This window comes from Coffea arabica, chromosome 11e (assembly GCF_036785885.1).
Source record: "Coffea arabica cultivar ET-39 chromosome 11e, Coffea Arabica ET-39 HiFi, whole genome shotgun sequence".
NCBI classification, from domain to species: domain Eukaryota; kingdom Viridiplantae; phylum Streptophyta; class Magnoliopsida; order Gentianales; family Rubiaceae; genus Coffea; species Coffea arabica.
This window is the reverse complement of record NC_092331.1, coordinates 33,278,537-33,299,364: the sequence shown is the minus strand read 5'-3', so window position 1 is coordinate 33,299,364 and position 20,828 is coordinate 33,278,537. Positions and strand designations below refer to the sequence as shown.

At 42.8% G+C, this 20,828-nt stretch overlaps 39 non-coding genes across 39 annotated transcripts; all 39 read right to left on the bottom strand.

Moving 5' to 3' along the window:
- Nucleotides 1–269: 269 nt before the first annotated feature.
- On the bottom strand, nucleotides 270–388 carry LOC140022444 (5S ribosomal RNA). Its single transcript, XR_011826426.1, has one exon. It is a non-coding gene; the product is annotated as a 5S ribosomal RNA (ribosomal RNA).
- A 416-nt stretch (nucleotides 389–804) lies between these two features.
- Nucleotides 805–923, bottom strand: LOC140024111 (5S ribosomal RNA). The gene has a single exon (XR_011828083.1). It is a non-coding gene; the product is annotated as a 5S ribosomal RNA (ribosomal RNA).
- A 416-nt stretch (nucleotides 924–1,339) lies between these two features.
- LOC140031858 (5S ribosomal RNA) lies at nucleotides 1,340–1,458 on the bottom strand. Its single transcript, XR_011835783.1, has one exon. It is a non-coding gene; the product is annotated as a 5S ribosomal RNA (ribosomal RNA).
- A 416-nt stretch (nucleotides 1,459–1,874) lies between these two features.
- On the bottom strand, nucleotides 1,875–1,993 carry LOC140032105 (5S ribosomal RNA). Its single transcript, XR_011836030.1, has one exon. It is a non-coding gene; the product is annotated as a 5S ribosomal RNA (ribosomal RNA).
- A 416-nt stretch (nucleotides 1,994–2,409) lies between these two features.
- On the bottom strand, nucleotides 2,410–2,528 carry LOC140024110 (5S ribosomal RNA). The gene has a single exon (XR_011828082.1). It is a non-coding gene; the product is annotated as a 5S ribosomal RNA (ribosomal RNA).
- A 416-nt stretch (nucleotides 2,529–2,944) lies between these two features.
- Nucleotides 2,945–3,063, bottom strand: LOC140031857 (5S ribosomal RNA). The gene has a single exon (XR_011835782.1). It is a non-coding gene; the product is annotated as a 5S ribosomal RNA (ribosomal RNA).
- A 416-nt stretch (nucleotides 3,064–3,479) lies between these two features.
- LOC140032103 (5S ribosomal RNA) lies at nucleotides 3,480–3,598 on the bottom strand. Its single transcript, XR_011836029.1, has one exon. It is a non-coding gene; the product is annotated as a 5S ribosomal RNA (ribosomal RNA).
- Nucleotides 3,599–4,014: 416 nt separating this feature from the next.
- LOC140031856 (5S ribosomal RNA) lies at nucleotides 4,015–4,133 on the bottom strand. The gene has a single exon (XR_011835781.1). It is a non-coding gene; the product is annotated as a 5S ribosomal RNA (ribosomal RNA).
- A 416-nt stretch (nucleotides 4,134–4,549) lies between these two features.
- On the bottom strand, nucleotides 4,550–4,668 carry LOC140022443 (5S ribosomal RNA). Its single transcript, XR_011826425.1, has one exon. It is a non-coding gene; the product is annotated as a 5S ribosomal RNA (ribosomal RNA).
- Nucleotides 4,669–5,085: 417 nt separating this feature from the next.
- LOC140022442 (5S ribosomal RNA) lies at nucleotides 5,086–5,204 on the bottom strand. The gene has a single exon (XR_011826424.1). It is a non-coding gene; the product is annotated as a 5S ribosomal RNA (ribosomal RNA).
- Nucleotides 5,205–5,620: 416 nt separating this feature from the next.
- LOC140024108 (5S ribosomal RNA) lies at nucleotides 5,621–5,739 on the bottom strand. The gene has a single exon (XR_011828080.1). It is a non-coding gene; the product is annotated as a 5S ribosomal RNA (ribosomal RNA).
- Nucleotides 5,740–6,155: 416 nt separating this feature from the next.
- On the bottom strand, nucleotides 6,156–6,274 carry LOC140031855 (5S ribosomal RNA). The gene has a single exon (XR_011835780.1). It is a non-coding gene; the product is annotated as a 5S ribosomal RNA (ribosomal RNA).
- Nucleotides 6,275–6,690: 416 nt separating this feature from the next.
- LOC140022441 (5S ribosomal RNA) lies at nucleotides 6,691–6,809 on the bottom strand. The gene has a single exon (XR_011826423.1). It is a non-coding gene; the product is annotated as a 5S ribosomal RNA (ribosomal RNA).
- Nucleotides 6,810–7,226: 417 nt separating this feature from the next.
- Nucleotides 7,227–7,345, bottom strand: LOC140023376 (5S ribosomal RNA). The gene has a single exon (XR_011827346.1). It is a non-coding gene; the product is annotated as a 5S ribosomal RNA (ribosomal RNA).
- Nucleotides 7,346–7,762: 417 nt separating this feature from the next.
- LOC140022440 (5S ribosomal RNA) lies at nucleotides 7,763–7,881 on the bottom strand. The gene has a single exon (XR_011826422.1). It is a non-coding gene; the product is annotated as a 5S ribosomal RNA (ribosomal RNA).
- Nucleotides 7,882–8,297: 416 nt separating this feature from the next.
- Nucleotides 8,298–8,416, bottom strand: LOC140024107 (5S ribosomal RNA). Its single transcript, XR_011828079.1, has one exon. It is a non-coding gene; the product is annotated as a 5S ribosomal RNA (ribosomal RNA).
- Nucleotides 8,417–8,832: 416 nt separating this feature from the next.
- On the bottom strand, nucleotides 8,833–8,951 carry LOC140031854 (5S ribosomal RNA). The gene has a single exon (XR_011835779.1). It is a non-coding gene; the product is annotated as a 5S ribosomal RNA (ribosomal RNA).
- Nucleotides 8,952–9,367: 416 nt separating this feature from the next.
- Nucleotides 9,368–9,486, bottom strand: LOC140022439 (5S ribosomal RNA). The gene has a single exon (XR_011826421.1). It is a non-coding gene; the product is annotated as a 5S ribosomal RNA (ribosomal RNA).
- Nucleotides 9,487–9,903: 417 nt separating this feature from the next.
- LOC140023724 (5S ribosomal RNA) lies at nucleotides 9,904–10,022 on the bottom strand. Its single transcript, XR_011827691.1, has one exon. It is a non-coding gene; the product is annotated as a 5S ribosomal RNA (ribosomal RNA).
- Nucleotides 10,023–10,438: 416 nt separating this feature from the next.
- On the bottom strand, nucleotides 10,439–10,557 carry LOC140022438 (5S ribosomal RNA). Its single transcript, XR_011826420.1, has one exon. It is a non-coding gene; the product is annotated as a 5S ribosomal RNA (ribosomal RNA).
- A 416-nt stretch (nucleotides 10,558–10,973) lies between these two features.
- On the bottom strand, nucleotides 10,974–11,092 carry LOC140022436 (5S ribosomal RNA). The gene has a single exon (XR_011826418.1). It is a non-coding gene; the product is annotated as a 5S ribosomal RNA (ribosomal RNA).
- Nucleotides 11,093–11,508: 416 nt separating this feature from the next.
- Nucleotides 11,509–11,627, bottom strand: LOC140022435 (5S ribosomal RNA). The gene has a single exon (XR_011826417.1). It is a non-coding gene; the product is annotated as a 5S ribosomal RNA (ribosomal RNA).
- Nucleotides 11,628–12,043: 416 nt separating this feature from the next.
- On the bottom strand, nucleotides 12,044–12,162 carry LOC140022434 (5S ribosomal RNA). The gene has a single exon (XR_011826416.1). It is a non-coding gene; the product is annotated as a 5S ribosomal RNA (ribosomal RNA).
- Nucleotides 12,163–12,578: 416 nt separating this feature from the next.
- On the bottom strand, nucleotides 12,579–12,697 carry LOC140022433 (5S ribosomal RNA). Its single transcript, XR_011826415.1, has one exon. It is a non-coding gene; the product is annotated as a 5S ribosomal RNA (ribosomal RNA).
- A 416-nt stretch (nucleotides 12,698–13,113) lies between these two features.
- Nucleotides 13,114–13,232, bottom strand: LOC140022432 (5S ribosomal RNA). The gene has a single exon (XR_011826414.1). It is a non-coding gene; the product is annotated as a 5S ribosomal RNA (ribosomal RNA).
- Nucleotides 13,233–13,648: 416 nt separating this feature from the next.
- On the bottom strand, nucleotides 13,649–13,767 carry LOC140024410 (5S ribosomal RNA). Its single transcript, XR_011828383.1, has one exon. It is a non-coding gene; the product is annotated as a 5S ribosomal RNA (ribosomal RNA).
- Nucleotides 13,768–14,183: 416 nt separating this feature from the next.
- LOC140024106 (5S ribosomal RNA) lies at nucleotides 14,184–14,302 on the bottom strand. Its single transcript, XR_011828078.1, has one exon. It is a non-coding gene; the product is annotated as a 5S ribosomal RNA (ribosomal RNA).
- A 416-nt stretch (nucleotides 14,303–14,718) lies between these two features.
- Nucleotides 14,719–14,837, bottom strand: LOC140031853 (5S ribosomal RNA). The gene has a single exon (XR_011835778.1). It is a non-coding gene; the product is annotated as a 5S ribosomal RNA (ribosomal RNA).
- Nucleotides 14,838–15,253: 416 nt separating this feature from the next.
- On the bottom strand, nucleotides 15,254–15,372 carry LOC140022431 (5S ribosomal RNA). The gene has a single exon (XR_011826413.1). It is a non-coding gene; the product is annotated as a 5S ribosomal RNA (ribosomal RNA).
- A 416-nt stretch (nucleotides 15,373–15,788) lies between these two features.
- Nucleotides 15,789–15,907, bottom strand: LOC140022430 (5S ribosomal RNA). Its single transcript, XR_011826412.1, has one exon. It is a non-coding gene; the product is annotated as a 5S ribosomal RNA (ribosomal RNA).
- Nucleotides 15,908–16,323: 416 nt separating this feature from the next.
- LOC140022429 (5S ribosomal RNA) lies at nucleotides 16,324–16,442 on the bottom strand. The gene has a single exon (XR_011826411.1). It is a non-coding gene; the product is annotated as a 5S ribosomal RNA (ribosomal RNA).
- A 416-nt stretch (nucleotides 16,443–16,858) lies between these two features.
- On the bottom strand, nucleotides 16,859–16,977 carry LOC140022428 (5S ribosomal RNA). The gene has a single exon (XR_011826410.1). It is a non-coding gene; the product is annotated as a 5S ribosomal RNA (ribosomal RNA).
- Nucleotides 16,978–17,393: 416 nt separating this feature from the next.
- Nucleotides 17,394–17,512, bottom strand: LOC140022427 (5S ribosomal RNA). The gene has a single exon (XR_011826409.1). It is a non-coding gene; the product is annotated as a 5S ribosomal RNA (ribosomal RNA).
- Nucleotides 17,513–17,928: 416 nt separating this feature from the next.
- Nucleotides 17,929–18,047, bottom strand: LOC140023929 (5S ribosomal RNA). The gene has a single exon (XR_011827896.1). It is a non-coding gene; the product is annotated as a 5S ribosomal RNA (ribosomal RNA).
- Nucleotides 18,048–18,463: 416 nt separating this feature from the next.
- On the bottom strand, nucleotides 18,464–18,582 carry LOC140022425 (5S ribosomal RNA). The gene has a single exon (XR_011826406.1). It is a non-coding gene; the product is annotated as a 5S ribosomal RNA (ribosomal RNA).
- A 416-nt stretch (nucleotides 18,583–18,998) lies between these two features.
- On the bottom strand, nucleotides 18,999–19,117 carry LOC140024105 (5S ribosomal RNA). Its single transcript, XR_011828077.1, has one exon. It is a non-coding gene; the product is annotated as a 5S ribosomal RNA (ribosomal RNA).
- Nucleotides 19,118–19,533: 416 nt separating this feature from the next.
- LOC140031852 (5S ribosomal RNA) lies at nucleotides 19,534–19,652 on the bottom strand. Its single transcript, XR_011835777.1, has one exon. It is a non-coding gene; the product is annotated as a 5S ribosomal RNA (ribosomal RNA).
- A 416-nt stretch (nucleotides 19,653–20,068) lies between these two features.
- Nucleotides 20,069–20,187, bottom strand: LOC140022424 (5S ribosomal RNA). The gene has a single exon (XR_011826405.1). It is a non-coding gene; the product is annotated as a 5S ribosomal RNA (ribosomal RNA).
- Nucleotides 20,188–20,603: 416 nt separating this feature from the next.
- Nucleotides 20,604–20,722, bottom strand: LOC140022423 (5S ribosomal RNA). The gene has a single exon (XR_011826404.1). It is a non-coding gene; the product is annotated as a 5S ribosomal RNA (ribosomal RNA).
- Nucleotides 20,723–20,828: the final 106 nt, after the last annotated feature.

The window sequence follows — 20,828 nt, the reverse complement described above, 5'->3', positions numbered from 1 at the left end:
GATTTGCCCCCTGTTTTTTTCCATCATCCCGCAACTCTAAATTATCATGAAATCAATCCTTCACGCTTGCGCTGATACATTTGCGCCGACAAATTTGAGCGACGATCCGGGCTTTGATCGAGCCGTACCGTTCCTGATTTGTCTCGCGCCTTCAGATCCTCCTTCACGCTTCGACAAGAAGCAAAATATTAAGCAATCGTTCCGACAGAGCTAAATTACTACAGGATAAAGAACGAATAGGAAATTTGGATTTCGAAACAAAAAAGAGAGGGGTGCAACACGAGGACTTCCCAGGGGGTCACCAATCCAAGTACTACTCTCGCCCAAACACGCTTAATTTCGAAGTTCTGATGGGATCCGGTGCATTAGTGCTGGTATGATCGCACCCGCCATGTTCCTTTCGCTTTATTCTTTTAAACCATCCCGTCCTGCGAAGCAGTGTGGCTTTTCTAGACCGAAATTCATTTTAAGCGTCAATTCAAGCATTTTTCTCTTACCCTTTTGTTTATTTGCTTTCATATTTTTTTTTGTTATTGATTTGCCCCCTGTTTTTTTCCATCATCCCGCAACTCTAAATTATCATGAAATCAATCCTTCATGCTTGCGCTGATACATTTGCGCCGACAAATTTGAGCGACGATCCGGGCTTTGATCGAACCGTACCGTTCCTGATTTGTCTCGCGCCTTCAGATCCTCCTTCACGCTTCGACAAGAAGCAAAATATTAAGCAATCGTTCCGACGGAGCTAAATTACTACTGGATAAAGAACGAATAGGAAATTTGGATTTCGAAACAAAAAAGAGAGGGGTGCAACACGAGGACTTCCCAGGGGGTCACCAATCCAAGTACTACTCTCGCCCAAACACGCTTAATTTCGAAATTCTGATGGGATCCGGTGCATTAGTGCTGGTATGATCGCACCCGCCATATTCCTTTCGCTTTATTCTTTTAAACTACCCAGTCCTGCGAAGCAGTGTGGCTTTTCTAGACCGAAATTCATTTTAAGCGTCAATTCAAGCATTTTCCTATTATCCTTTTATTTATTTGCTTTCATAATTTTTTTTGTTATTGATTTGCCCCCTGTTTTTTTCCATCATCCCGCAACTCTACATTATCATGAAATCAATCCTTCACGCTTGCGCTGATACATTTGCGCCGACAAATTTGAGCGACGATCCGGGCTTTGATCGAGCCGTACCGTTCCTGATTTGTCTCGCGCCTTCAGATCCTCCTTCACGCTTCGACAAGAAGCAAAATATTAAGCAATCGTTCCGACGGAGCTAAATTACTACAGGATAAAGAACGAATAGGAAATTTGGATTTCGAAACAAAAAAAAGAGGGGTGCAACAAGAGGAATTCCCAGGGGGTCACCCATCCTAGTACTACTCTCGCCCAAGCATGCTTAACTTCGGAGTTCTGATGGGATCCGGTGCATTAGTGCTGGTATGATCGCACCCGCCATGTTCCTTTCGCTTTATTCTTTTAAACCATCTCGTCCTGCGAAGCAGTGTGGCTTTTCTAGACCGAAATTCATTTTAAGCGTCAATTCAAGCATTTTTCTCTTACCCTTTTGTTTATTTGCTTTCATAATTTTTTTTGTTATTGATTTGCCCCCTGTTTTTTTCCATCATCCCGCAACTCTACATTATCATGAAATCAATCCTTCACGCTTGCGCTGATACATTTGCGTCGACAAATTTGAGCGACGATCCGGGCTTTGATCGAGCCGTACCGTTCCTGATTTGTCTCGCGCCTTCAGATCCTCCTTCACGCTTCGACAAGAAGCAAAATATTAAGCAATCGTTCCGACGGAGCTAAATTACTACAGGATAAAGAACGAATAGGAAATTTGGATTTCGAAACAAAAAAAAGAGGGGTGCAACAAGAGGAATTCCCAGGGGGTCACCCATCCTAGTACTACTCTCGCCCAAGCATGCTTAACTTCGGAGTTCTGATGGGATCCGGTGCATTAGTGCAGGTATGATCGCACCCGCCATGTTCCTTTCGCTTTATTCTTTTAAACCATCCCGTCCTGCGAAGCAGTGTGGCTTTTCTAGACCGAAATTCATTTTAAGCGTCAATTCAAGCATTTTTCTCTTACCCTTTTGTTTATTTGCTTTCATATTTTTTTTTGTTATTGATTTGCCCCCTGTTTTTTTCCATCATCCCGCAACTCTAAATTATCATGAAATCAATCCTTCATGCTTGCGCTGATACATTTGCGCCGACAAATTTGAGCGACGATCCGGGCTTTGATCGAACCGTACCGTTCCTGATTTGTCTCGCGCCTTCAGATCCTCCTTCACGTTTCGACAAGAAGCAAAATATTAAGCAATCGTTCCGACGGAGCTAAATTACTACTGGATAAAGAACGAATAGGAAATTTGGATTTCGAAACAAAAAAGAGAGGGGTGCAACACGAGGACTTCCCAGGGGGTCACCAATCCAAGTACTACTCTCGCCCAAACACGCTTAATTTCGAAATTCTGATGGGATCCGGTGCATTAGTGCTGGTATGATCGCACCCGCCATATTCCTTTCGCTTTATTCTTTTAAACTACCCAGTCCTGCGAAGCAGTGTGGCTTTTCTAGACCGAAATTCATTTTAAGCGTCAATTCAAGCATTTTCCTATTATCCTTTTATTTATTTGCTTTCATAATTTTTTTTGTTATTGATTTGCCCCCTGTTTTTTTCCATCATCCCGCAACTCTACATTATCATGAAATCAATCCTTCACGCTTGCGCTGATACATTTGCGCCGACAAATTTGAGCGACGATCCGGGCTTTGATCGAGCCGTACCGTTCCTGATTTGTCTCGCGCCTTCAGATCCTCCTTCACGCTTCGACAAGAAGCAAAATATTAAGCAATCGTTCCGACGGAGCTAAATTACTACAGGATAAAGAACGAATAGGAAATTTGGATTTCGAAACAAAAAAAAGAGGGGTGCAACAAGAGGAATTCCCAGGGGGTCACCCATCCTAGTACTACTCTCGCCCAAGCATGCTTAACTTCGGAGTTCTGATGGGATCCGGTGCATTAGTGCTGGTATGATCGCACCCGCCATGTTCCTTTCGCTTTATTCTTTTAAACCATCTCGTCCTGCGAAGCAGTGTGGCTTTTCTAGACCGAAATTCATTTTAAGCGTCAATTCAAGCATTTTTCTCTTACCCTTTTGTTTATTTGCTTTCATAATTTTTTTTGTTATTGATTTGCCCCCTGTTTTTTTCCATCATCCCGCAACTCTACATTATCATGAAATCAATCCTTCACGCTTGCGCTGATACATTTGCGCCGACAAATTTGAGCGACGATCCGGGCTTTGATCGAGCCGTACCGTTCCTGATTTGTCTCGCGCCTTCAGATCCTCCTTCACGCTTCGACAAGAAGCAAAATATTAAGCAATCGTTCCGACGGAGCTAAATTACTACAGGATAAAGAACGAATAGGAAATTTGGATTTCGAAACAAAAAAAAGAGGGGTGCAACAAGAGGAATTCCCAGGGGGTCACCCATCCTAGTACTACTCTCGCCCAAGCATGCTTAACTTCGGAGTTCTGATGGGATCCGGTGCATTAGTGCAGGTATGATCGCACCCGCCATGTTCCTTTCGCTTTATTCTTTTAAACCATCCCGTCCTGCGAAGCAGTGTGGCTTTTCTAGACCGAAATTCATTTTAAGCGTCAATTCAAGCATTTTTCTCTTACCCTTTTGTTTATTTGCTTTCATATTTTTTTTTGTTATTGATTTGCCCCCTGTTTTTTTCCATCATCCCGCAACTCTAAATTATCATGAAATCAATCCTTCATGCTTGCGCTGATACATTTGCGCCGACAAATTTGAGCGACGATCCGGGCTTTGATCGAACCGTACCGTTCCTGATTTGTCTCGCGCCTTCAAATCCTCCTTCACGCTTCGACAAGAAGCAAAATATTAAGCAATCGTTCCGACGGAGCTAAATTACTACAGGATAAAGAACGAATAGGAAATTTGGATTTCGAAACAAAAAAAAGAGGGGTGCAACAAGAGGAATTCCCAGGGGGTCACCCATCCTAGTACTACTCTCGCCCAAGCATGCTTAACTTCGGAGTTCTGATGGGATCCGGTGCATTAGTGCTGGTATGATCGCACCCGCCATGTTCCTTTCGCTTTATTCTTTTAAACCATCCCGTCCTGCGAAGCAGTGTGGCTTTTCTAGACCGAAATTCATTTTAAGCGTCAATTCAAGCATTTTTCTCTTACCCTTTTGTTTATTTGCTTTCATATTTTTTTTTGTTATTGATTTGCCCCCTGTTTTTTTCCATCATCCCGCAACTCTAAATTATCATGAAATCAATCCTTCATGCTTGCGCTGATACATTTGCGCCGACAAATTTGAGCGACGATCCGGGCTTTGATCGAACCGTACCGTTCCTGATTTGTCTCGCGCCTTCAGATCCTCCTTCACGCTTCGACAAGAAGCAAAATATTAAGCAATCGTTCCGACGGAGCTAAATTACTACTGGATAAAGAACGAATAGGAAATTTGGATTTCGAAACAAAAAAGAGAGGGGTGCAACACGAGGACTTCCCAGGGGGTCACCAATCCAAGTACTACTCTCGCCCAAACACGCTTAATTTCGAAGTTCTGATGGGATCCGGTGCATTAGTGCTGGTATGATCGCACCCGCCATATTCCTTTCGCTTTATTCTTTTAAACTACCCCGTCCTGCGAAGCAGTGTGGCTTTTCTAGACCGAAATTCATTTTAAGCGTCAATTCAAGCATTTTCCTATTATCCTTTTATTTGTTTGCTTTCATATTTTTTTTTTGTTATTGATTTGCCCCCTGTTTTTTTCCATCATCCCGCAACTCTAAATTATCATGAAATCAATCCTTCACGCTTGCGCTGATACATTTGCGCCGACAAATTTGAGCGACGATCCGGGCTTTGATCGAGCCGTACCGTTCCTGATTTGTCTCGCGCCTTCAGATCCTCCTTCACGCTTCGACAAGAAGCAAAATATTAAGCAATCGTTCCGACAGAGCTAAATTACTACAGGATAAAGAACGAATAGGAAATTTGGATTTCGAAACAAAAAAGAGAGGGGTGCAACACGAGGACTTCCCAGGGGGTCACCAATCCAAGTACTACTCTCGCCCAAACACGCTTAATTTCGAAGTTCTGATGGGATCCGGTGCATTAGTGCTGGTATGATCGCACCCGCCATATTTCTTTCGCTTTATTCTTTTAAACTACCCCGTCCTGCGAAGCAGTGTGGCTTTTCTAGACCGAAATTCATTTTAAGCGTCAATTCAAGCATTTTCCTATTATCCTTTTATTTATTTGCTTTCATATTTTTTTTTGTTATTGATTTGCCCCCTGTTTTTTTCCATCATCCCGCAACTCTAAATTATCATGAAATCAATCCTTCACGCTTGCGCTGATACATTTGCGCCGACAAATTTGAGCGACGATCCGGGCTTTGATCGAGCCGTACCGTTCCTGATTTGTCTCGCGCCTTCAGATCCTCCTTCACGCTTCGACAAGAAGCAAAATATTAAGCAATCGTTCCGACGGAGCTAAATTACTACAGGATAAAGAACGAATAGGAAATTTGGATTTCGAAACAAAAAAGAGAGGGGTGCAACACGAGGACTTCCCAGGGGGTCACCAATCCAAGTACTACTCTCGCCCAAACACGCTTAATTTCGAAATTCTGATGGGATCCGGTGCATTAGTGCTGGTATGATCGCACCCGCCATATTCCTTTCGCTTTATTCTTTTAAACTACCCAGTCCTACGAAGCAGTGTGGCTTTTCTAGACCGAAATTCATTTTAAGCGTCAATTCAAGCATTTTCCTATTATCCTTTTATTTATTTGCTTTCATAATTTTTTTTGTTATTGATTTGCCCCCTGTTTTTTTCCATCATCCCGCAACTCTACATTATCATGAAATCAATCCTTCACGCTTGCGCTGATACATTTGCGCCGACAAATTTGAGCGACGATCCGGGCTTTGATCGAGCCGTACCGTTCCTGATTTGTCTCGCACCTTCAGATCCTCCTTCACGCTTCGACAAGAAGCAAAATATTAAGCAATCGTTCCGACGGAGCTAAATTACTACAGGATAAAGAACGAATAGGAAATTTGGATTTCGAAACAAAAAAAAGAGGGGTGCAACAAGAGGAATTCCCAGGGGGTCACCCATCCTAGTACTACTCTCGCCCAAGCATGCTTAACTTCGGAGTTCTGATGGGATCCGGTGCATTAGTGCTGGTATGATCGCACCCGCCATGTTCCTTTCGCTTTATTCTTTTAAACCATCCCGTCCTGCGAAGCAGTGTGGCTTTTCTAGACCGAAATTCATTTTAAGCGTCAATTCAAGCATTTTTCTCTTACCTTTTTGTTTATTTGCTTTCATATTTTTTTTTGTTATTGATTTGCCCCCTGTTTTTTTCCATCATCCCGCAACTCTAAATTATCATGAAATCAATCCTTCATGCTTGCGCTGATACATTTGCGCCGACAAATTTGAGCGACGATCCGGGCTTTGATCGAACCGTACCGTTCCTGATTTGTCTCGCGCCTTCAGATCCTCCTTCACGCTTCGACAAGAAGCAAAATATTAAGCAATCGTTCCGACGGAGCTAAATTACTACTGGATAAAGAACGAATAGGAAATTTGGATTTCGAAACAAAAAAGAGAGGGGTGCAACACGAGGACTTCCCAGGGGGTCACCAATCCAAGTACTACTCTCGCCCAAACACGCTTAATTTCGAAGTTCTGATGGGATCCGGTGCATTAGTGCTGGTATGATCGCACCCGCCATATTCCTTTCGCTTTATTCTTTTAAACTACCCCGTCCTGCGAAGCAGTGTGGCTTTTCTAGACCGAAATTCATTTTAAGCGTCAATTCAAGCATTTTCCGATTATCCTTTTATTTATTTGCTTTCATATTTTTTTTTTGTTATTGATTTGCCCCCTGTTTTTTTCCATCATCCCGCAACTCTAAATTATCATGAAATCAATCCTTCACGCTTGCGCTGATACATTTGCGCCGACAAATTTGAGCGACGATCCGGGCTTTGATCGAGCCGTACCGTTCCTGATTTGTCTCGCGCCTTCAGATCCTCCTTCACGCTTCGACAAGAAGCAAAATATTAAGCAATCGTTCCGACAGAGCTAAATTACTACAGGATAAAGAACGAATAGGAAATTTGGATTTCGAAACAAAAAAGAGAGGGGTGCAACACGAGGACTTCTCAGGGGGTCACCAATCCAAGTACTACTCTCGCCCAAACACGCTTAATTTCGAAGTTCTGATGGGATCCGGTGCATTAGTGCTGGTATGATCGCACCCGCCATATTCCTTTCGCTTTATTCTTTTAAACTACCCCGTCCTGCGAAGCAGTGTGGCTTTTCTAGACCGAAATTCATTTTAAGCGTCAATTCAAGCATTTTCCTATTATCCTTTTATTTGTTTGCTTTCATATTTTTTTTTTGTTATTGATTTGCCCCCTGTTTTTTTCCATCATCCCGCAACTCTAAATTATCATGAAATCAATCCTTCACGCTTGCGCTGATACATTTGCGCCGACAAATTTGAGCGACGATCCGGGCTTTGATCGAGCCGTACCGTTCCTGATTTGTCTCGCGCCTTCAGATCCTCCTTCACGCTTCGACAAGAAGCAAAATATTAAGCAATCGTTCCGACAGAGCTAAATTACTACAGGATAAAGAACGAATAGGAAATTTGGATTTCGAAACAAAAAAGAGAGGGGTGCAACACGAGGACTTCCCAGGGGGTCACCAATCCAAGTACTACTCTCGCCCAAACACGCTTAATTTCGAAGTTCTGATGGGATCCGGTGCATTAGTGCTGGTATGATCGCACCCGCCATATTTCTTTCGCTTTATTCTTTTAAACTACCCCGTCCTGCGAAGCAGTGTGGCTTTTCTAGACCGAAATTCATTTTAAGCGTCAATTCAAGCATTTTCCTATTATCCTTTTATTTATTTGCTTTCATATTTTTTTTTGTTATTGATTTGCCCCCTGTTTTTTTCCATCATCCCGCAACTCTAAATTATCATGAAATCAATCCTTCACGCTTGCGCTGATACATTTGCGCCGACAAATTTGAGCGACGATCCGGGCTTTGATCGAGCCGTACCGTTCCTGATTTGTCTCGCGCCTTCAGATCCTCCTTCACGCTTCGACAAGAAGCAAAATATTAAGCAATCGTTCCGACGGAGCTAAATTACTACAGGATAAAGAACGAATAGGAAATTTGGATTTCGAAACAAAAAAGAGAGGGGTGCAACACGAGGACTTCCCAGGGGGTCACCAATCCAAGTACTACTCTCGCCCAAACACGCTTAATTTCGAAATTCTGATGGGATCCGGTGCATTAGTGCTGGTATGATCGCACCCGCCATATTCCTTTCGCTTTATTCTTTTAAACTACCCAGTCCTACGAAGCAGTGTGGCTTTTCTAGACCGAAATTCATTTTAAGCGTCAATTCAAGCATTTTCCTATTATCCTTTTATTTATTTGCTTTCATAATTTTTTTTGTTATTGATTTGCCCCCTGTTTTTTTCCATCATCCCGCAACTCTACATTATCATGAAATCAATCCTTCACGCTTGCGCTGATACATTTGCGCCGACAAATTTGAGCGACGATCCGGGCTTTGATCGAGCCGTACCGTTCCTGATTTGTCTCGCACCTTCAGATCCTCCTTCACGCTTCGACAAGAAGCAAAATATTAAGCAATCGTTCCGACGGAGCTAAATTACTACAGGATAAAGAACGAATAGGAAATTTGGATTTCGAAACAAAAAAAAGAGGGGTGCAACAAGAGGAATTCCCAGGGGGTCACCCATCCTAGTACTACTCTCGCCCAAGCATGCTTAACTTCGGAGTTCTGATGGGATCCGGTGCATTAGTGCTGGTATGATCGCACCCGCCATGTTCCTTTCGCTTTATTCTTTTAAACCATCCCGTCCTGCGAAGCAGTGTGGCTTTTCTAGACCGAAATTCATTTTAAGCGTCAATTCAAGCATTTTTCTCTTACCTTTTTGTTTATTTGCTTTCATATTTTTTTTTGTTATTGATTTGCCCCCTGTTTTTTTCCATCATCCCGCAACTCTAAATTATCATGAAATCAATCCTTCATGCTTGCGCTGATACATTTGCGCCGACAAATTTGAGCGACGATCCGGGCTTTGATCGAACCGTACCGTTCCTGATTTGTCTCGCGCCTTCAGATCCTCCTTCACGCTTCGACAAGAAGCAAAATATTAAGCAATCGTTCCGACGGAGCTAAATTACTACTGGATAAAGAACGAATAGGAAATTTGGATTTCGAAACAAAAAAGAGAGGGGTGCAACACGAGGACTTCCCAGGGGGTCACCAATCCAAGTACTACTCTCGCCCAAACACGCTTAATTTCGAAGTTCTGATGGGATCCGGTGCATTAGTGCTGGTATGATCGCACCCGCCATATTCCTTTCGCTTTATTCTTTTAAACTACCCCGTCCTGCGAAGCAGTGTGGCTTTTCTAGACCGAAATTCATTTTAAGCGTCAATTCAAGCATTTTCCGATTATCCTTTTATTTATTTGCTTTCATATTTTTTTTTTGTTATTGATTTGCCCCCTGTTTTTTTCCATCATCCCGCAACTCTAAATTATCATGAAATCAATCCTTCACGCTTGCGCTGATACATTTGCGCCGACAAATTTGAGCGACGATCCGGGCTTTGATCGAGCCGTACCGTTCCTGATTTGTCTCGCGCCTTCAGATCCTCCTTCACGCTTCGACAAGAAGCAAAATATTAAGCAATCGTTCCGACGAAGCTAAATTACTACTGGATAAAGAACGAATAGGAAATTTGGATTTCGAAACAAAAAAGAGAGGGGTGCAACACGAGTACTTCCCAGGGGGTCACCAATCCAAGTACTACTCTCGCCCAAACACGCTTAATTTCGAAGTTCTGATGGGATCCGGTGCATTAGTGCTGGTATGATCGCACCCGCCATATTCCTTTCGCTTTATTCTTTTAAACTACCCCGTCCTGCGAAGCAGTGTGGCTTTTCTAGACCGAAATTCATTTTAAGCGTCAATTCAAGCATTTTCCTATTATCCTTTTATTTATTTGCTTTCATATTTTTTTTTGTTATTGATTTGCCCCCTGTTTTTTTCCATCATCCCGCAACTCTAAATTATCATGAAATCAATCCTTCACGCTTGCGCTGATACATTTGCGCCGACAAATTTGAGCGACGATCCGGGCTTTGATCGAGCCGTACCGTTCCTGATTTGTCTCGCGCCTTCAGATCCTCCTTCACGCTTCGACAAGAAGCAAAATATTAAGCAATCGTTCCGACAGAGCTAAATTACTACAGGATAAAGAACGAATAGGAAATTTGGATTTCGAAACAAAAAAGAGAGGGGTGCAACACGAGGACTTCCCAGGGGGTCACCAATCCAAGTACTACTCTCGCCCAAACACGCTTAATTTCGAAGTTCTGATGGGATCCGGTGCATTAGTGCTGGTATGATCGCACCCGCCATATTCCTTTCGCTTTATTCTTTTAAACTACCCCGTCCTGCGAAGCAGTGTGGCTTTTCTAGACCGAAATTCATTTTAAGCGTCAATTCAAGCATTTTCCTATTATCCTTTTATTTATTTGCTTTCATATTTTTTTTTGTTATTGATTTGCCCCCTGTTTTTTTCCATCATCCCGCAACTCTAAATTATCATGAAATCAATCCTTCACGCTTGCGCTGATACATTTGCGCCGACAAATTTGAGCGACGATCCGGGCTTTGATCGAGCCGTACCGTTCCTGATTTGTCTCGCGCCTTCAGATCCTCCTTCACGCTTCGACAAGAAGCAAAATTTTAAGCAATCGTTCCGACGGAGCTAAATTACTACAGGATAAAGAACGAATAGGAAATTTGGATTTCGAAACAAAAAAGAGAGGGGTGCAACACGAGGACTTCCCAGGGGGTCACCAATCCAAGTACTACTCTCGCCCAAACACGCTTAATTTCGAAGTTCTGATGGGATCCGGTGCATTAGTGCTGGTATGATCGCACCCGCCATATTCCTTTCGCTTTATTCTTTTAAACTACCCAGTCCTGCGAAGCAGTGTGGCTTTTCTAGACCGAAATTCATTTTAAGCGTCAATTCAAGCATTTTCCTATTATCCTTTTATTTATTTGCTTTCATAATTTTTTTTGTTATTGATTTGCCCCCTGTTTTTTTCCATCATCCCGCAACTCTACATTATCATGAAATCAATCCTTCACGCTTGCGCTGTTACATTTGCGCCGACAAATTTGATCGACGATCCGGGCTTTGATCGAGCCGTACCGTTCCTGATTTGTCTCGCGCCTTCAGATCCTCCTTCAGCCTTCGACAAGAAGCAAAATATTAAGCAATCGTTCCGACGGAGCTAAATTACTACAGGATAAAGAACGAATAGGAAATTTGGATTTCGAAACAAAAAAGAGAGGGGTGCAACACGAGGACTTCCCAGGGGGTCACCAATCCAAGTACTACTCTCGCCCAAACACGCTTAATTTCGAAGTTCTGATGGGATCCGGTGCATTAGTGCTGGTATGATCGCACCCGCCATATTCCTTTCGCTTTATTCTTTTAAACTACCCCGTCCTGCGAAGCAGTGTGGCTTTTCTCGACCGAAATTAATTTTAAGCGTCAATTCAAGCATTTTCCTATTATCCTTTTATTTATTTGCTTTCATAATTTTTTTTGTTATTGATTTGCCCCCTGTTTTTTTCCATCATCCCGCAACTCTACATTATCATGAAATCAATCCTTCACGCTTGCACTGATACATTTGCGCCGACAAATTTGAGCGACGATCCGGGCTTTGATCGAGCCGTACCGTTCCTGATTTGTCTCGCGCCTTCAGATCCTCCTTCACGCTTCGACAAGAAGCAAAATATTAAGCAATCGTTCCGACGGAGCTAAATTACTACAGGATAAAGAACGAATAGGAAATTTGGATTTCGAAACAAAAAAGAGAGGGGTGCAACACGAGGACTTCCCAGGGGGTCACCAATCCAAGTACTACTCTCGCCCAAACACGCTTAATTTCGAAGTTCTGATGGGATCCGGTGCATTAGTGCTGGTATGATCGCACCCGCCATATTCCTTTCGCTTTATTCTTTTAAACTACCCCGTCCTACGAAGCAGTGTGGCTTTTCTAGACCGAAATTCATTTTAAGCGTCAATTCAAGCATTTTCCTATTATCCTTTTATTTATTTGCTTTCATATTTTTTTTTGTTATTGATTTGCCCCCTGTTTTTTTCCATCATCCCGCAACTCTAAATTATCATGAAATCAATCCTTCACGCTTGCGCTGATACATTTGCGCCGACAAATTTGAGCGACGATCCGGGCTTTGATCGAGCCGTACCGTTCCTGATTTGTCTCGCGCCTTCAGATCCTCCTTCACGCTTCGACAAGAAGCAAAATATTAAGCAATCGTTCCGACGGAGCTAAATTACTACAGGATAAAGAACGAATAGGAAATTTGGATTTCGAAACAAAAAAGAGAGGGGTGCAACACGAGGACTTCCCAGGGGGTCACCAATCCAAGTACTACTCTCGCCCAAACACGCTTAATTTCGAAGTTCTGATGGGATCCGGTGCATTAGTGCTGGTATGATCGCACCCGCCATATTCCTTTCGCTTTATTCTTTTAAACTACCCAGTCCTGCGAAGCAGTGTGGCTTTTCTAGACCGAAATTCATTTTAAGCGTCAATTCAAGCATTTTCCTATTATCCTTTTATTTATTTGCTTTCATATTTTTTTTTGTTATTGATTTGCCCCCTGTTTTTTTCCATCATCCCGCAACTCTAAATTATCATGAAATCAATCCTTCACGCTTGCGCTGATACATTTGCGCCGACAAATTTGAGCGACGATCCGGGCTTTGATCGAGCCGTACCGTTCCTGATTTGTCTCGCGCCTTCAGATCCTCCTTCACGCTTCGACAAGAAGCAAAATTTTAAGCAATCGTTCCGACGGAGCTAAATTACTACAGGATAAAGAACGAATAGGAAATTTGGATTTCGAAACAAAAAAGAGAGGGGTGCAACACGAGGACTTCCCAGGGGGTCACCAATCCAAGTACTACTCTCGCCCAAACACGCTTAATTTCGAAGTTCTGATGGGATCCGGTGCATTAGTGCTGGTATGATCGCACCCGCCATATTTCTTTCGCTTTATTCTTTTAAACTACCCCGTCCTGCGAAGCAGTGTGGCTTTTCTAGACCGAAATTCATTTTAAGCGTCAATTCAAGCATTTTTCTCTTACCCTTTTGTTTATTTGCTTTCATATTTTTTTTTGTTATTGATTTGCCCCCTGTTTTTTTCCATCATCCCGCAACTCTAAATTATCATGAAATCAATCCTTCATGCTTGCGCTGATACATTTGCGCCGACAAATTTGAGCGACGATCCGGGCTTTGATCGAACCGTACCGTTCCTGATTTGTCTCGCGCCTTCAGATCCTCCTTCACGCTTCGACAAGAAGCAAAATATTAAGCAATCGTTCCGACGGAGCTAAATTACTACTGGATAAAGAACGAATAGGAAATTTGGATTTCGAAACAAAAAAGAGAGGGGTGCAACACGAGGACTTCCCAGGGGGTCACCAATCCAAGTACTACTCTCGCCCAAACACGCTGAATTTCGAAGTTCTGATGGGATCCGGTGCATTAGTGCTGGTATGATCGCACCCGCCATATTCCTTTCGCTTTATTCTTTTAAACTACCCCGTCCTGCGAAGCAGTGTGGCTTTTCTAGACCGAAATTCATTTTAAGCGTCAATTCAAGCATTTTCCTATTATCCTTTTATTTATTTGCTTTCATATTTTTTTTTGTTATTGATTTGCCCCCTGTTTTTTTCCATCATCCCGCAACTCTAAATTATCATGAAATCAATCCTTCACGCTTGCGCTGATACATTTGCGCCGACAAATTTGAGCGACGATCCGGGCTTTGATCGAGCCGTACCGTTCCTGATTTGTCTCGCGCCTTCAGATCCTCCTTCACGCTTCGACAAGAAGCAAAATATTAAGCAATCGTTCCGACGGAGCTAAATTACTACAGGATAAAGAACGAATAGGAAATTTGGATTTCGAAACAAAAAAGAGAGGGGTGCAACACGAGGACTTCCCAGGGGGTCACCAATCCAAGTACTACTCTCGCCCAAACACGCTTAATTTCGAAATTCTGATGGGATCCGGTGCATTAGTGCTGGTATGATCGCACCCGCCATATTCCTTTCGCTTTATTCTTTTAAACTACCCAGTCCTACGAAGCAGTGTGGCTTTTCTAGACCGAAATTCATTTTAAGCGTCAATTCAAGCATTTTCCTATTATCCTTTTATTTATTTGCTTTCATAATTTTTTTTGTTATTGATTTGCCCCCTGTTTTTTTCCATCATCCCGCAACTCTACATTATCATGAAATCAATCCTTCACGCTTGCGCTGATACATTTGCGCCGACAAATTTGAGCGACGATCCGGGCTTTGATCGAGCCGTACCGTTCCTGATTTGTCTCGCGCCTTCAGATCCTCCTTCACGCTTCGACAAGAAGCAAAATATTAAGCAATCGTTCCGACGGAGCTAAATTACTACAGGATAAAGAACGAATAGGAAATTTGGATTTCGAAACAAAAAAAAGAGGGGTGCAACAAGAGGAATTCCCAGGGGGTCACCCATCCTAGTACTACTCTCGCCCAAGCATGCTTAACTTCGGAGTTCTGATGGGATCCGGTGCATTAGTGCTGGTATGATCGCACCCGCCATGTTCCTTTCGCTTTATTCTTTTAAACCATCCCGTCCTGCGAAGCAGTGTGGCTTTTCTAGACCGAAATTCATTTTAAGCGTCAATTCAAGCATTTTTCTCTTACCCTTTTGTTTATTTGCTTTCATATTTTTTTTTGTTATTGATTTGCCCCCTGTTTTTTTCCATCATCCCGCAACTCTAAATTATCATGAAATCAATCCTTCATGCTTGCGCTGATACATTTGCGCCGACAAATTTGAGCGACGATCCGGGCTTTGATCGAACCGTACCGTTCCTGATTTGTCTCGCGCCTTCAGATCCTCCTTCACGCTTCGACAAGAAGCAAAATATTAAGCAATCGTTCCGACGGAGCTAAATTACTACTGGATAAAGAACGAATAGGAAATTTGGATTTCGAAACAAAAAAGAGAGGGGTGCAACACGAGGACTTCCCAGGGGGTCACCAATCCAAGTACTACTCTCGCCCAAACACGCTTAATTTCGAAGTTCTGATGGGATCCGGTGCATTAGTGCTGGTATGATCGCACCCGCCATATTCCTTTCGCTTTATTCTTTTAAACTACCCCGTCCTGCGAAGCAGTGTGGCTTTTCTATACCGAAATTCATTTTAAGCGTCAATTCAAGCATTTTCCTATTATCCTTTTATTTATTTGCTTTCATATTTTTTTTTGTTATTGATTTGCCCCCTGTTTTTTTCCATCATCCCGCAACTCTAAATTATCATGAAATCAATCCTTCACGCTTGCGCTGATACATTTGCGCCGACAAATTTGAGCGACGATCCGGGCTTTGATCGAGCCGTACCGTTCCTGATTTGTCTCGCGCCTTCAGATCCTCCTTCACGCTTCGACAAGAAGCAAAATATTAAGCAATCGTTCCGACGGAGCTAAATTACTACAGGATAAAGAACGAATAGGAAATTTGGATTTCGAAACAAAAAAGAGAGGGGTGCAACACGAGGACTTCCCAGGGGGTCACCAATCCAAGTACTACTCTCGCCCAAACACGCTTAATTTCGAAGTTCTGATGGGATCCGGTGCATTAGTGCTGGTATGATCGCACCCGCCATATTCCTTTCGCTTTATTCTTTTAAACTACCCAGTCCTGCGAAGCAGTGTGGCTTTTCTAGACCGAAATTCATTTTAAGCGTCAATTCAAGCATTTTCCTATTATCCTTTTATTTATTTGCTTTCATAATTTTTTTTGTTATTGATTTGCCCCCTGTTTTTTTCCATCATCCCGCAACTCTACATTATCATGAAATCAATCCTTCACGCTTGCGCTGATACATTTGCGCCGACAAATTTGATCGACGATCCGGGCTTTGATCGAGCCGTACCGTTCCTGATTTGTCTCGCGCCTTCAGATCCTCCTTCAGCCTTCGACAAGAAGCAAAATATTAAGCAATCGTTCCGACGGAGCTAAATTACTACAGGATAAAGAACGAATAGGAAATTTGGATTTCGAAACAAAAAAGAGAGGGGTGCAACACGAGGACTTCCCAGGGGGTCACCAATCCAAGTACTACTCTCGCCCAAACACGCTTAATTTCGAAGTTCTGATGGGATCCGGTGCATTAGTGCTGGTATGATCGCACCCGCCATATTCCTTTCGCTTTATTCTTTTAAACTACCCCGTCCTGCGAAGCAGTGTGGCTTTTCTAGACCGAAATTAATTTTAAGCGTCAATTCAAGCATTTTCCTATTATCCTTTTATTTATTTGCTTTCATAATTTTTTTTGTTATTGATTTGCCCCCTGTTTTTTTCCATCATCCCGCAACTCTACATTATCATGAAATCAATCCTTCACGCTTGCACTGATACATTTGCGCCGACAAATTTGAGTGACGATCCGGGCTTTGATCGAGCCGTACCGTTCCTGATTTGTCTCGCGCCTTCAGATCCTCCTTCACGCTTCGACAAGAAGCAAAATATTAAGCAATCGTTCCGACGGAGCTAAATTACTACAGGATAAAGAACGAATAGGAAATTTGGATTTCGAAACAAAAAAGAGAGGGGTGCAACACGAGGACTTCCCAGGGGGTCACCAATCCAAGTACTACTCTCGCCCAAACACGCTTAATTTCGAAGTTCTGATGGGATCCGGTGCATTAGTGCTGGTATGATCGCACCCGCCATATTCCTTTCGCTTTATTCTTTTAAACTACCCCGTCCTACGAAGCAGTGTGGCTTTTCTAGACCGAAATTCATTTTAAGCGTCAATTCAAGCATTTTCCTATTATCCTTTTATTTATTTGCTTTCATATTTTTTTTTGTTATTGATTTGCCCCCTGTTTTTTTCCATCATCCCGCAACTCTAAATTATCATGAAATCAATCCTTCACGCTTGCGCTGATACATTTGCGCCGACAAATTTGAGCGACGATCCGGGCTTTGATCGAGCCGTACCGTTCCTGATTTGTCTCGCGCCTTCAGATCCTCCTTCACGCTTCGACAAGAAGCAAAATATTAAGCAATCGTTCCGACGGAGCTAAATTACTACAGGATAAAGAACGAATAGGAAATTTGGATTTCGAAACAAAAAAGAGAGGGGTGCAACACGAGGACTTCCCAGGGGGTCACCAATCCAAGTACTACTCTCGCCCAAACACGCTTAATTTCGAAGTTCTGATGGGATCCGGTGCATTAGTGCTGGTATGATCGCACCCGCCATATTCCTTTCGCTTTATTCTTTTAAACTACCCAGTCCTGCGAAGCAGTGTGGCTTTTCTAGACCGAAATTCATTTTAAGCGTCAATTCAAGCATTTTCCTATTATCCTTTTATTTATTTGCTTTCATAACTTTTTTTGTTATTGATTTGCCCCCTGTTTTTTTCCATCATCCCGCAACTCTACATTATCATGAAATCAATCCTTCACGCTTGCGCTGATACATTTGCGCCGACAAATTTGATCGACGATCCGGGCTTTGATCGAGCCGTACCGTTCCTGATTTGTCTCGCGCCTTCAGATCCTCCTTCAGCCTTCGACAAGAAGCAAAATATTAAGCAATCGTTCCGACGGAGCTAAATTACTACAGGATAAAGAACGAATAGGAAATTTGGATTTCGAAACAAAAAAGAGAGGGGTGCAAAACGAGGACTTCCCAGGGGGTCACCAATCCAAGTACTACTCTCGCCCAAACACGCTTAATTTCGAAGTTCTGATGGGATCCGGTGCATTAGTGCTGGTATGATCGCACCCGCCATATTTCTTTCGCTTTATTCTTTTAAACTACCCCGTCCTGCGAAGCAGTGTGGCTTTTCTAGACCGAAATTCATTTTAAGCGTCAATTCAAGCATTTTTCTCTTACCCTTTTGTTTATTTGCTTTCATATTTTTTTTTGTTATTGATTTGCCCCCTGTTTTTTTCCATCATCCCGCAACTCTAAATTATCATGAAATCAATCCTTCATGCTTGCGCTGATACATTTGCGCCGACAAATTTGAGCGACGATCCGGGCTTTGATCGAACCGTACCGTTCCTGATTTGTCTCGCGCCTTCAGATCCTCCTTCACGCTTCGACAAGAAGCAAAATATTAAGCAATCGTTCCGACGGAGCTAAATTACTACTGGATAAAGAACGAATAGGAAATTTGGATTTCGAAACAAAAAAGAGAGGGGTGCAACACGAGGACTTCCCAGGGGGTCACCAATCCAAGTACTACTCTCGCCCAAACACGCTTAATTTCGAAGTTCTGATGGGATCCGGTGCATTAGTGCTGGTATGATCGCACCCGCCATATTCCTTTCGCTTTATTCTTTTAAACTACCCCGTCCTGCGAAGCAGTGTGGCTTTTCTAGACCGAAATTCATTTTAAGCGTCAATTCAAGCATTTTCCTATTATCCTTTTATTTATTTGCTTTCATATTTTTTTTTGTTATTGATTTGCCCCCTGTTTTTTTCCATCATCCCGCAACTCTAAATTATCATGAAATCAATCCTTCACGCTTGCGCTGATACATTTGCGCCGACAAATTTGAGCGACGATCCGGGCTTTGATCGAGCCGTACCGTTCCTGATTTGTCTCGCGCCTTCAGATCCTCCTTCACGCTTCGACAAGAAGCAAAATATTAAGCAATCGTTCCGACGGAGCTAAATTACTACAGGATAAAGAACGAATAGGAAATTTGGATTTCGAAACAAAAAAGAGAGGGGTGCAACACGAGGACTTCCCAGGGGGTCACCAATCCAAGTACTACTCTCGCCCAAACACGCTTAATTTCGAAATTCTGATGGGATCCGGTGCATTAGTGCTGGTATGATCGCACCCGCCATATTCCTTTCGCTTTATTCTTTTAAACTACCCAGTCCTACGAAGCAGTGTGGCTTTTCTAGACCGAAATTCATTTTAAGCGTCAATTCAAGCATTTTCCTATTATCCTTTTATTTATTTGCTTTCATAATTTTTTTTGTTATTGATTTGCCCCCTGTTTTTTTCCATCATCCCGCAACTCTACATTATCATGAAATCAATCCTTCACGCTTGCGCTGATACATTTGCGCCGACAAATTTGAGCGACGATCCGGGCTTTGATCGAGCCGTACCGTTCCTGATTTGTCTCGCGCCTTCAGATCCTCCTTCACGCTTCGACAAGAAGCAAAATATTAAGCAATCGTTCCGACGGAGCTAAATTACTACAGGATAAAGAACGAATAGGAAATTTGGATTTCGAAACAAAAAAAAGAGGGGTGCAACAAGAGGAATTCCCAGGGGGTCACCCATCCTAGTACTACTCTCGCCCAAGCATGCTTAACTTCGGAGTTCTGATGGGATCCGGTGCATTAGTGCTGGTATGATCGCACCCGCCATGTTCCTTTCGCTTTATTCTTTTAAACCATCCCGTCCTGCGAAGCAGTGTGGCTTTTCTAGACCGAAATTCATTTTAAGCGTCAATTCAAGCATTTTTCTCTTACCCTTTTGTTTATTTGCTTTCATATTTTTTTTTGTTATTGATTTGCCCCCTGTTTTTTTCCATCATCCCGCAACTCTAAATTATCATGAAATCAATCCTTCATGCTTGCGCTGATACATTTGCGCCGACAAATTTGAGCGACGATCCGGGCTTTGATCGAACCGTACCGTTCCTGATTTGTCTCGCGCCTTCAGATCCTCCTTCACGCTTCGACAAGAAGCAAAATATTAAGCAATCGTTCCGACGGAGCTAAATTACTACTGGATAAAGAACGAATAGGAAATTTGGATTTCGAAACAAAAAAGAGAGGGGTGCAACACGAGGACTTCCCAGGGGGTCACCAATCCAAGTACTACTCTCGCCCAAACACGCTTAATTTCGAAGTTCTGATGGGATCCGGTGCATTAGTGCTGGTATGATCGCACCCGCCATATTTCTTTCGCTTTATTCTTTTAAACTACCCCGTCCTGCGAAGCAGTGTGGCTTTTCTAGACCGAAATTCATTTTAAGCGTCAATTCAAGCATTTTTCTCTTACCCTTTTGTTTATTTGCTTTCATATTTTTTTTTGTTATTGATTTGCCCCCTGTTTTTTTCCATCATCCCGCAACTCTAAATTATCATGAAATCAATCCTTCATGCTTGCGCTGATACATTTGCGCCGACAAATTTGAGCGACGATCCGGGCTTTGATCGAACCGTACCGTTCCTGATTTGTCTCGCGCCTTCAGATCCTCCTTCACGCTTCGACAAGAAGCAAAATATTAAGCAATCGTTCCGACGGAGCTAAATTACTACTGGATAAAGAACGAATAGGAAATTTGGATTTCGAAACAAAAAAGAGAGGGGTGCAACACGAGGACTTCCCAGGGGGTCACCAATCCAAGTACTACTCTCGCCCAAACACGCTTAATTTCGAAGTTCTGATGGGATCCGGTGCATTAGTGCTGGTATGATCGCACCCGCCATATTCCTTTCGCTTTATTCTTTTAAACTACCCCGTCCTGCGAAGCAGTGTGGCTTTTCTAGACCGAAATTCATTTTAAGCGTCAATTCAAGCATTTTCCTAT